This window comes from Neophocaena asiaeorientalis, unplaced genomic scaffold (genome assembly GCF_003031525.2).
Source record: "Neophocaena asiaeorientalis asiaeorientalis breed wild unplaced genomic scaffold, Neophocaena_asiaeorientalis_V1.1 scaffold78, whole genome shotgun sequence".
In the NCBI taxonomy this organism is placed as follows: domain Eukaryota; kingdom Metazoa; phylum Chordata; class Mammalia; order Artiodactyla; family Phocoenidae; genus Neophocaena; species Neophocaena asiaeorientalis.
In genome coordinates this window covers 17,683,100-17,687,538 of record NW_020175018.1, presented here as the reverse complement: position 1 = coordinate 17,687,538, position 4,439 = coordinate 17,683,100, and the positions used below count along the sequence as shown (strand labels likewise).

At 65.2% G+C, this 4,439-nt stretch overlaps 1 protein-coding gene across 4 annotated transcripts in view; it reads left to right on the top strand.

Moving 5' to 3' along the window:
* The window catches only part of RXRA (retinoid X receptor alpha), a 58,171-nt gene that overhangs the window by 24,307 nt on the left and 29,425 nt on the right, over positions 1-4,439 (top strand). The window contains exon 1 of one of the 4 annotated variants that reach the window (XM_024762792.1): positions 4,164-4,284. The exons of the other annotated variants lie outside the window; for them this stretch is intronic. The gene's annotated coding sequence lies outside the window, so the exon portion shown is untranslated. Of the gene's footprint in view, positions 1-4,163; positions 4,285-4,439 lie in introns of those variants that run through there. 4 annotated transcript variants of the gene reach the window in all.

Sequence of the window (4,439 nt, the reverse complement as noted above, 5' to 3'; positions counted from 1 at the left end):
GTGGGGGGGGGGGGGGGGGCTCCAGCTGGAGGGAGTGTTGCTGGATGGGGCTGAGCCGGGCACTGCCTGTCAACCGTGTTCTCCCGACTCCTTCCTTGGTGCCAGCTGGGCTGGCCTTTCGCACCTCTGGGACCCTGGGTTGGGTGGTGGTCCAGTCAGTGAGGCTAGTGAATGCTTGGCCCACAGCCGCCTCTGGGGCGGGGAGAGTGGGGAAACCTCCCCTTAAAGTCAGACGCCCTGGAGTTCTCCTCAAATGACCGACCTCGTGTTTGGGGGCCCCAGGGGGTGGCTCTGTGGCCTGCACCCTGGGGTGGTCCCCCTGCTGGTTGGGTGGAGGAACAGTACCCGAGTGGCAGCCCGGCGCTGGGTTGGGCCTCAGAGTCATGTTGGCACAGCTGTCATTGCCAGTCCTGACCGTGAACACCCCCCCCAACCCCCAAGCCTCCCAAGGCCTCTGGGGACAGGACTGCCAGGGACTGGCTCTGCCTGTGGCCGCCTGGCTTCTCCTGAAAAACCGGCCGTGCCCCGAGGTCCAGGAGGCCCTACAGTCATGGGGAAGGGGGCGGGGAAGGTGGGGAGTTGACCTTTCCTGAGCCAGCCTTTGGGGCATTTGTGTAGGGTGCAGGATGGAGCCAGGAGGGAGGTGTCCCAGCAGCAGGCCCCGGTCCCCGTCACCCTGAAGCTGTGAGCGGCTTCTTCCTGTAGCACCAGGCGCGTGCTGCGTGGCCTGGCGAAGAGGGGCGTGACGCAGCCAGGGAGCTGGGCCGGAGGAGTCCGGCCCCAACCTCCTGGGGGTCCGGCCAGGGTGTTCCCTGCACCCCCCAAGCCCCTCTCCCCGAGTGTGCTTCCGTAAGCTGCGGACAGTTAGGGAGTGGACGCGGCTCTGGGACTCAGATCCCTCCTCTGGACCGTGGTGGTTGGAGCGGTGCTACCCCAGGTGCAGCTCAGCGCCTAGGGTACCGCCAGGTAGCACCCCCCTCGGACATCTGCCCGAGTGCCACTGGCCTGGTGGGTGGTGGTAGCGCCCACCGCAGGAATCGGGGGCAAGTGGTGGAGACACGTTGGTTGACCGTCGAGCTGGGCCTCGTGTGAGGGCTGTGGCCGCAGCCCTCTTGGACCGTGAGCTTCTGGAGGGTGGGCGTGGGGGGGCAGCCTCCTGCCAAGACCCTGGCCCTAGCACCCAGTGCGTTGGCACCATTACCCCTCAGCTCTCTCCTGGACCTTTCAGGCCCAGGCACTGGCTGGCTGGTCACACGGAGCCCCTCCTGGCCCCCCCTTTCCTCCCGACTGTGCTTCCCACTTCCCTGACAGCGGCCCGGTCACAGTGCCCCCAGGCTGTACGAGTGTGCTGGGTGAGGGTGGCTGCCGCCACTGCCCGTTCCTCCTTCCGCCCCTCACCAGCCCTGGCCGGCTCAGGACGGCCATCAGAGCCCGAAACATCATCCGTTTGTCACCTGTGGCAAAGGCCATTCAGCGTCACCATCCACCTCTTAGGGCTTCAGCCTTTTGTCTGTGCAGGGAGCAGGGCAAGGGGTCCCTCAGGTGGTGATGATGGTGGCTGGAGCCTCTGTCCACCGGGCCTGCAGCCCCCAGTCACTCTGGGCTCCTGAGCAGCCCTGAGGTTGCTGGAGATGTGGTGACTGTCCCTCACCCAGCAGTGTCCTGCCTGTTCCTCGGCGTCCACTCTGCCTGCCCCCCTCCTGCCCCCTTCCCCTCGGGCATCCCCGCCTGTGTCACGGAGGGCTGGGTAGGGCGGTGCCAGGAAGCAGTACTTGGGAGAGGCCAGCTGCTGCTGTCCATGCGGCCTGGGGAGGGGGTGGAGCCCCTGTCGGGTGACCAGTGGGCGTCTGTGAGCGGTGGGGGGTGGGGTGAAGGAGGTGCATGCCTTGGTTCACCCTGCCCCTCCTCCTCTCTCCCCTGGGGTCTGGGCAGGTCTGCGCCACCCTGGGCTCTGGTGTGGAGCTGGGACCTGAGTAATGGTCCCTGCAGGCCGACGGATTGCTGGGCCTGGGTCCCTCCTGTAGGGGCCCCTGAGGCTGCCTGCCCGGTGGGCTCCCTATCTGACCCTGTTCTGAGGCCCCAGGCTCTTGGGGGAGAGCCGGAGGCAGGCGGGAGTTTCTCCTGATCGTGTGTAAGGGCTGAGCTGACCTGTGTCCTCCTCAGCGGGGGCTGAGATTTGGGGCTGGGGGCATTCGTTGGGGAAAGGGCAGGGTGACCCCAGAGGAGCTGAAATTTCAGGCTAGGCCACCTGAGCTGTAAACTGACACTGGGCCAGAGGCAGTGAGCTGGCCACGCCCCCTGGGGTTGGAGGTGGCACATGGCCTGCGCTGGAGCCCTACCCTGCAAGGGCTCCTGGGGTCCATCCTGTGGGTTGTCACAGCAGCTTTTGCTGTCGGCGTACCCATTTTACAGAAGGGGAACCTGAGTGGTGGGCGTTTCCCCACCAGGGCTGGCACAGCCCTGTCGGGGGCACGTCTGTCCCCCACCCCCTGCCGCCGCAGTTCCTGAAGGCCCCTCACCCCATGGAGTCGTCCCAGGAAGCTCCCGAGGGCCCTCCAGCACCCCCGTGGTGGGGTTTTGGTTCGGGGCGGTGTGGGGGGGGAGCGGATTTGTGCTCATTCTTGTCAGGGTAGGGAGCTGGCACCCTCGGGGCTCCCCTCCCCCCTTTGTGCCCCTCTCCCCTCCTGGCCCCCTCTCCCACCTCCGTGCTGTCCTGCACGGGCCCCTTCTGAAGTCCCCGCTCACTCCAGCCCCACGGAACTCCTTCCCGTGCTCCTTCGGTTGGACTGCCTGTCCCTCCCCTCCCTCTGCTGGGCTTCCTGCTTGGCTGGGCTCTCGACCCCGGTCTGTGGCCCGCCCGGACCCTGCCCTGATCGGCCCTGTAGGTTCAGAAGGGCCGCGGAGGAGCCCTGAGCTCCCCTTTCTGAGAGTCGGGGGTTCCCGGGCTCCCGAAGAGGGGCTGGAGATCCAGGGGCTCACCCCCGCCCCAGCCGGGCAGCCTCAGCGGGGTTGGTATTTCCTGCCCCCTCCCCCGCCTTCCCAGGCTGTCTGGCAGAGACCAGAAAGGAGTTGGTGGGGGTTCCCCCGCTTCCTGCTGGGGGTTCCGGGGTGGGGCGGGGGGGCAGGAGGGTCCTGGTGGGCATTCTGGAGGGAGCCCGTGCAGTTCAGGACTGTTGGCGGGGGGTGGGGGGGCGGGGAATGTCCCTTCCCTCTCTCAGAGGGACCTCAGGGCCCACCTGGTTGGCCACTCCTGAGTGGTGGCTGTAGTTTCTGCTTGCATACAGCTGCGACGGGGAACTCACTACCTCAAGGAGCAGCCTGTGCCCTCGTCAGTTACCGTGAGAACATTCTTTATTTTAACTTTGCTGAATGTAACTTTTCACACCCATATACTCTGGGGGCCCAGGGGTTTACTGCTCTCCTGCTCTGGGCACCGAGCATTCCATCTCTGCTCCGTGGCTTCCCTATCTGGCCTCCAGGTATTTGCATTTTAGAGTCAGTTGGCCAGAAACGCTTTTCGTGCCAAGGGAGAGATCTGTCCATCACCTCTTCCACGCAAGCCTTCCTGAACTGAATCTGCTAGCTCTTTGAAGTCCCTTTGCCTGTGTTGGGGCTGCTGGGATGTCCTCCTGCCTGGACGGGGGCCTGTCTCTTGTTGGAGGTCCCTGTGAGCTCCCGGGCCATGGTCTCCTTCCCTGGAGTCCTGAGTCTCACGGATTACTGCTGGTCCCCAGGGGCATGGAGGGTGTAAAGCAGTGTGAGGTGCTGGGTTCAGGCCTGGGGAGGCCCGGGTTCTTGGGCGGCGGTGGGGGGGGGAGGAGTCGGCAGTTGGGTTTTGCCCCTCCCTCCGAGGCCCCGTGCGCCCCCTTGGGTGGGGAGAGCTGGGTGTCAGCAGCTCCCAGGGTGGGGTCTGGGCCTGAGCCTGGTGTCCTGCAGCCCAGGATCAGATAAGCATGTGGTGACCGCTGGTGACAAGTCGCCTGCGAGTCCAAAGTATGACTTCAAGAATAGCGCCTTATCGCATCTACTGTTTATCAGTGGGTGGGGACAGATATTGGCCCGGAAAAGGCAGAGCCTGCGTGCACGTGGAGGGCAGGGCGGGGCCTCTCTGCGAGCAGGGGGTGTTTAGGCATTTTTCCCTTTTCCTCCTAACGTTCCCCTTCCTGGCCGGACTCCAGAGGGCTCCAGAAAATACCCGCTGCCCATTGTCACCCAGGCTCCGGGAAGGTGTCTGCTGTGGATGTTCTGTGTCAACAGGAAGGGCCCAGAGTGGGGGTCGCTGAGGTGGGTCTTGGCCGGGGTGGCCCCTCCCAGGGGCTCACAGTCCCTGGTTTGGAGCAGTTGCTGTACACGTGACCCTGGGGCTCAGAGGATGGGGGCTGGGCTCAGGAACCGGGCCACGACCTTTGCATTTGGGAGACGGGCCACACGCAGAGGCT